We start from the raw sequence: 7,739 nt of genomic DNA on the forward strand, positions 1-7,739 counted from the left end.
ATTTGCTTTGTTGCATATGTAGTCAATGTGATCGTGCCATGAAAGTTTATTGTTCAAGTAAACTCCAAGATTTATCAGAGTAAAATGACTACTGCTCTACTAGAGTATCTTGTAAGGCTATTTTGATAAGCACTTTCCCTCCCCATTGCTACTACACCTTGCAATAGACCTGTAATAGACTTCTATTTTAAAGACTTCCAATTACGCAAGTTGGCAGCCAGTCATTAGTTTTGATTTTATCGCAGTTTCTCACGTAGCTAGAGCAAAAGTGAGAGTACTTCTGTTCCCATTAACCCAGTTGATGCAAATACGAGCGGAGTAAGTGATGCTAATTATCAGGACTGCCGAAGGGGGGGAAACTGGGGCAATTTTCCCTGGACCCCAGGACCCAAAGCTACATTAACTGTAGTTATAGGGCCCCACATTCTTGATTAGCCACAGGCTCCCTTGGCGGCCCTGCTAATTATAATTCCATTTCACTGACATGATTAGATATTATTTCAATCAAACAAACCAACTACTGGGGTCACAAACTTAACCCATGACATCCACGTGCAAGCCAGATAGCTACTCGTGTAGTCTCAGAGCATGCAACTAACTATCACACCACATAGACTATAATCAATTTCACAAGCCACTATTTGTGACACAGAGAAAGACCATCATTTTATTGATGAAAATTGAGGGTGAGTCCTCGGACACACACTACCACTCACGGGGCTATCCCCCAAGAGTGTGTATGGCAAGGAAAAATTACAAAAAAGAAAATATTATATAATCAAGTGTCAACATTCAAGGGTCCATTCAGAGCAATCCTTAGCCAAAAAAATATTCTTCTGGAAGCAGAGATAGATATTGAAGCTGCCAAGTCAAAAATTCTCCTGCAGCTTGACTTAGATATCATGGTGGTCTCATCAACAAAATTAATAGTTTGAAGAGATGACAAAGAAGGTGATAGGTAGTGACCTGATACACTTAGCTCAATTGTGCTATAAAAACAGCAAACTCCCAGTCGATAAAATTCAGACTGTATTTCTTGGTATTCCTTTTTCCCTTGTTTAGGTTCCCTTGCAGACTCAAGGTTTTGAACCGACTCCAACGGACAAGTTAGCTCCAGCATAGCCACTGAGTTGTTACTCTTGTTGAAAATAACTAGATCAGGCCGATATGGTGTTATAAGTAAGAAAGGAATTGTTGACTGGGGACAGTCACTTGCCCGCATTCCAGGTAAATCAGCATATATTTATATCACAGATGATCCTGTGAAACACTTGGACAGTTCTGTGGCCAAACAATGCAAGACCTTATTGTGACGGTAAGTAAAGCGACCCTGTGACAAAGTACCGGGACAGCCACCCAATATATGAGCTGTTGTAGGCTGACCACTACCACACAAAGTACACTTTGCACTACACTGAATGTGCCAACGTTGTATTAACTGCTGTTGGAAGAGTGTCAGAAGCAGCACGTAAAATAAAGGAAAATTGACCTGGGCTGCATCCAAGTAACAATCTATTCCAGGTCCTACAACTTGATTCTAATGATACTGAGTCTTTTATCATTAGAATCAAGTTGTAGGACCTGGAATAGATTGTTACTTGGATGCAACCCAGGTCAATTTTCCTTTATTTTACGTGCTGCTTCTGACACTCTTCCAACAGCAGTTAATACAAGTAACAATCTATTCCAGGTCCTACAACTTGATTTTAACGATACTGAGTCTTTTAGTTTACATTGGACGGATAGTGTATCTAGATGTTTATTATACTTTGAACATTCCTGAACTGAGGATAACTTTCGTTCTTACGCCGGGGAGTATATTATTATTATTATTATTATTATTATTGTTTACTGAGCAGTCAGCCCTGCTGGTGTGCTCAGGAATCACATAAACAAATACATTAGGTACAATAATATGATTGGAGTCTAGCTGTAAATAGATCAGTATCTGCAATTTCAATTGTGTCAGTTGGTAGTATATTCCACTCGTTTATTGTTCTTGAGAAATAGCTGTTTTGGTATGCCGTGGTGGATGAGGTAGGTAAAATATAGTGAAGATGGTGGTATTGTCTTGTTGGTCGTGTTTTTGGTAAGTAATAATGAGGAATTTGGAGTGATAACTGTTGGTAGTGTATCTTATGCAATATTTGTAACCTAGATAATTTCCGACGAATTTGTAATGTAGGCCATTTCAGCTGATCCAACATTAGAGAAACTGAACTGAATCTGCCATAGTCATTCAACACCCAGCGCGCTGCTCTTCGTTGTACTTTCTCTAACTCTGAAATATCTCCAACGTGGTAGGGATCCCAGACAGCAGATGCATACTCTAGTTGTGGTCTCACCATTGTTAGGTAAGCTGATTCTTTAACTTGTTTTGAACATTTGTTTAGATTGCGTTTTAAGAAATTGAGTGTTCTAGATGCTTTATTGACAACATTTGATATGTGAGGTGACCAAGACAGTGATTTATGAATTAAGACTCCTAGGTACATATGTTGATCAGATATATCTAGTATGTGACTGTGAAGTGTGTAGTCGTAAGTGAGTGGTGATAAGGATCTCGTGCAACGTATAACTGTACATTTACTAATATTGAACTTAAGTTGCCAAGTATCGGCCCATTCTGACAGTTTATTTAAATCTTCTTGAAGTCTGTTGATGTCTTCTACACTATTGATAACTCTATAAAGCAAGCAATCATCAGCGAACAGGCGGAGTGGTGAGTTGATGTCTTTAGTTATGTCATTTATATACAATAAGAACCTTTGGAGGTCCAAGAACTGTGCCTTGTGGAACCCCAGACATTACCGACACTGGACTAGAGGATTCACTATTTAAAACAACACACTGAGTACGTTGGGTAAGCCAAGTTTGGATCCAGTTATAAGTACTGCCATTAATTCCATAATATCTTAGTTTGGTCATTAAGCGTTGGTGTGGTACTGTATCGAATGCTTTAGAAAAATCCAATAGGATGATATCTATTTGTTTCTGATGGTCTAGAGCGAAGGATATGTCTTCTGTAAGAGTAATTAGTTGAGTTATGCATGAATGATTAGATCTGAACCCATGTTGATTTTCAATTAATATGTTGTTTTCGTTTAGATGGTTGATGATGGAATGATATATAATGTGTTCCATAACCTTTGCACAAATGGAGGTCAAAGATATGGGGCGATAATTACTAACACTACTGTGGTTACCTTTCTTGAATACTGGACATATATTGGCTTTTAACCAATCAGATGGCAATGAGTTAGTTGACAGAGAATGATTGAAAATTATGTGTAATATTGGTGTTATTTCATCTGCGCAATGCTTCAAGATGTAAGGGGATATACGGTCTGGACCACTAGCTTTATTTGTATCAAGTGTTATAAGTAACTTGTGTATTCCAGATTGTGAGATAGATATATCAGTCATGTTGGGTACTTCAGTATTACTATCCATAATAGGCATGGTTAACAAGTTTTCCTTTGTAAACACAGATTTAAAGTGATTATTCAAAGCATTTGCTTTGTCTTTTGCATGATGGATTGTTTGGTCACCTATACGTAATGTCGGAATATCATGTTTATCTTGTTTTTTGGCTCTGATGTATTTCCAAAATTGTCGACGATTTCCACTGAAGGAGTTATTAAATAATCTGCTGTAATAGTTATTGTGTGCTGCTCTCACTTTCAAATTTATAGAATTCTTTAATTTACGATAAGCATCCCAATCAGATTGTAAAGCGGTTCTTTTAGCTTTGTTGTACAAACGTTTTCGAACTTTCATATCCTTTTTCATTTGTCTATTTATCCATGGCAGTCTATTACTTGATTTATTTACTTTGTGTGGAACATGATCAAGAACAGCCTTGTGAACTGTTTGCTTAAACTCTTGCCATAGCTGATCAACAGATCTAGACTGAGGGTTACTGAGCAGGAAAGCATTTCTAAAGGTTATGAGATCATCTTTTATTGATTGAATATCTCCTTTATGGTATAAAGCAACTTTGTGTTGGTTTCTACTTGATGTTGGTTTATTAATTATGTCAAAATCAAATATTATAGCATCATGATCAGAAATACCAGGTACAATGTCAAGATCAGAAATTCTTGGGTAAGAAGAAAATACTAAGTCCAATACACTATTCTGACGTGTTGGAAACTGTACAAACTGCTCAAGACCAGCGTCATTAATTACATCTATGAACAAGTTATTCAGTCCACTTCCATAAGTTGGTACACTAATTTGGCCATAACCAGTACTCCAGGAAATACCTGGAAAATTAAAATCTCCTATTAGTAGGATGTTCGGTGGAGAGTTTGATCGGTTCAGTAAGTTGGTTATAGATAAACGGAGTTGTTCTATGGGATATGAATCAGTATTTGGTGGGCGATAGAATATACATACATGAATAGGACATCGGTTCAACAGTGTAATTTTGGCCCAAATTAGTTCAGCTTCTGTATCCAGCGATGGTTCTTCTACAACATTTAAACATTTCTTTATACACAAAAAGACACCACCACCACCCATAGTACGATCTTTCCTAAACACATTATAATAATCAGGAAATATCTCAGGCGTGAAAAAAGATTGATCAAGGTGAGATTCACTTCCTCCTATCACATCTGGATTATGTTCATCCACTAGTGCCAAGAACATTGCCTTTTTGGTGTCACTTCTCAAACTGCAACAGTTAAGACTTAAAATTTTTAGCTTGGAATCACTTGTTTGAGTAGCATGGACATCTGGGGTAATTAAAATATCAGTATTTTCACAAGAATGACTAATCTTATCTTTACCATCAGGAACTCTGTAATGCTTCCGTAGAGGGAGCATTACTTGCAGCACCTTGGCTATTGTATCTTCTAAGTACAATTTCACCATTTAATATCATCAGACCCTTTTCACCTTTTTCTCTCCTTTGTTTTAGTTCTTGTACCAGTTTCCTATGTTTCTCTCGTTGGTATTTAGTCATGTCTGTGGTGATATAAACATCCTTATATTCAGAGTGACGTCGAAGGTAATAAGAATGAGACACTAAGAATTCTTTATGTGACAAATCGTCAACTACAACGAGTAGTGGTCTAGCCCTGTTTTCAACATGTTTACCCAAGTATAGCCTTCATTCCTTCACTCCCAGCTAGTCTGGCCTCATGCAGTCATCCCATGTCCACGTGTTGACGTGCTTTGCTGAGGAACGCAATCTGAGTTGCTGCTCATCTAACATCAAAGCAACAGCCTACCTTACGATAGTACGACCGTCAATGGAATACGCTGCAGTCATCTGGGACCCATACCACCATAACAATATTCAACAGCTAGAGAAAGTACAGTGTAGGGCAGCTAGATGGGTCCTAAATGATTTCAATCGATTCAGCTCAGTCACAGCTATGTTACAGCATCTTTCTTGGCCAAGCCTTCAGCTGAGACGTAAAATATCCAGATTACAAGCACTTTTTAAAATTATACATCAAGATTATTCACTGTCAATTCCTCCTCATTTTATTTCAATGACAAGATCCACCAGACTATATCACCCACATCGTTTTATTCTACCAAACTCATCCACCTATTCATACCAACAGAGCTTTTTCTCCAGATCAATTAAGGATTGGAACAACTTACCATCTTCCATCATTGAGAGCAACAATATTGACTCTTTTTCAGCGGAACTGCAAACATTGTATGGAACTCAATAACTGTAATCTTTGTAACTACGTAGCTAAATTCATTTTATGATTGCTTTTCTTTTCCTGAGCATATCAGCTGTGCTGTCTGCTCAGTAACAATAATAATAATAATAAGGAAAAAATGTTCACCCACGTAGTTGTCACAATATCGCAGGCCTGCCAACTCTCACGAGTTTACCGTGAGTCTCACGGTTTCACTACCCTGCTCAAGGGCAGCAGATCGAATCTCACGGTTTGTAGCGCGAATGTCACGGATTTCAAGTTTAAAAAGTCGAGACCTTTTTTTTTTTTTTTTTTTTTGGTCTCAGCATAGCATCTACCAGTTTTTTTTTTTTTACTACACACTGCAATACTACAATTAGCGATTCCGGAATTCCGTAAATTCTGCATAAAATTTTCTCCGTGAATCCTCCATTGGGAAGATGGCACAATTGATTCGCTGCCGTACGAGTGTTTGATCAAACAGTTAGATTGTTTCTAGGGTTTCTGGGGACGAGGAACACGATGGTGCTGTTAGTTTCCTGCTATAAATGTGTTTATGTGGTGTTTTATGCCAATTCTAAGATTGTTTTTCAATATATTTACCAAAATGTAATGTTGTCTTTGCCAGAAACGACCCAGCACATGTTAGTTACACCAAGTGCAACATTTTTGTCCATGTAGTTTTCATTATTAGTATGCAAAAAGTCAGCAAATTTGAAACATAATAACCAAGTTGTCTGGTGTGTCACTTTGGTAGCTATCAAGGAGCTAAAAAGTAACAGTAAAAATAACTGTATAAGCAGATATAAATGAATAGTACAAGTCCTTGTTTTGCATGCACATTGTATTTTGGGTGAAGGTGACTAGTACAGAGTGTTTGCATTCAGACCAAGTGCAAGTTGTTTTGCCATTTGTAATATGCTAAGTTCATGCAACTGTTAGGTGGCCTTCTACAGAGGTGACCTTTACTGAGAGGGTCTTATAATGATGGTTGCACTATAGTCCATGTACTGAGGTATTTATATCAGGAAACAGAAGTTGAAAATGTTTTTGCAAACCTGAGTTATAAACATTTGTTCAATTGTGCCATTTTGGGGACTTTTTCAATGAAAAGAAGCGGAGAAAATTTTACCATTTTTAAAGGATAAAATTGCTTATAACTCCATCATCCATTGATGGATTTTTAAAAACTAAGTGTCTATGAGATCCTTGGGGAGCGCTGCACAAGCCTGTGCTAAATAGAAACTGTTTCCATCAATTCTAAAATTCTCCCGGAATCGCTACGTACGATTTTCGCTCAGGTTAGGGTTCCTTACACTTCGTACAGGGCGAATTTTTGTTTGGGCCCACTTTGACTTAGAAAAATTTTCACTTTTTGTGAACATACTTGTTTTACGGAGTCACTTTTCTCGGTTGAATGGCATGACATAGCCAGTGTATTCCTCACGATATCAGGCCTGCCAACCTGGAAAGTAAAAAAATCTTGAGATTTCTGTACCTTTATTGTAGTACAATAAAGGTACAGAAATCTCAAGATTTTTTTACTTTCCAGGTTGGCAGGCCTGATATCGTGAGGAATACACTGGCTATGTCATGCCATTCAACCGAGAAAAGTGACTCCGTAAAACAAGTATGTTCACAAAAAGTGAAAATTTTTCTAAGTCAAAGTGGGCCCAAACAAAAATTCGCCCTGTACGAAGTGTAAGGAACCCTAACCTGAGCGAAAATCGTACATTAGCCGGAAAGGTGCCTTCTCCTCAATCTTCTCCTCGCCTTCTCCACCGGACTTCGACAGTCTGAACACACAGGCTCCTCTCGGAAGTTTACCGTTATGTGTACTCTGACTTCGTGGTGAATTAGCAAGCTCCGACCTTTAGAACCCTGCCCTCTCAAAGTTCAACAGTTAAGACAAGGTCAGGTCACAGCCGGCTCGGGTCACAGTACTAGTGCGGTTTAAATAACAAAAATATTCGAGGGAGTAGCTATAGCCTATAGGTTATATATAGGATACGTAGCTAAAAATGAAAAGTATTTCAGTAGCTTCTGAGCTAATTACTGAAGTAGACTTTG

The 7,739-nt window shown here is 38.0% G+C and overlaps 1 long non-coding RNA gene across 1 annotated transcript; it reads left to right on the plus strand.

Moving 5' to 3' along the window:
- Window positions 1–1,820: 1,820 nt before the first annotated feature.
- LOC136266879 (uncharacterized) lies at window positions 1,821–3,319 on the plus strand. The gene is made up of 2 exons (XR_010706339.1): window positions 1,821–2,722; window positions 3,109–3,319. It is a non-coding gene; the product is annotated as an uncharacterized lncRNA (long non-coding RNA).
- Window positions 3,320–7,739: the final 4,420 nt, after the last annotated feature.

This window comes from Dysidea avara, chromosome 9, assembly GCF_963678975.1.
Source record: "Dysidea avara chromosome 9, odDysAvar1.4, whole genome shotgun sequence".
Lineage (NCBI taxonomy): Eukaryota > Metazoa > Porifera > Demospongiae > Dictyoceratida > Dysideidae > Dysidea > Dysidea avara.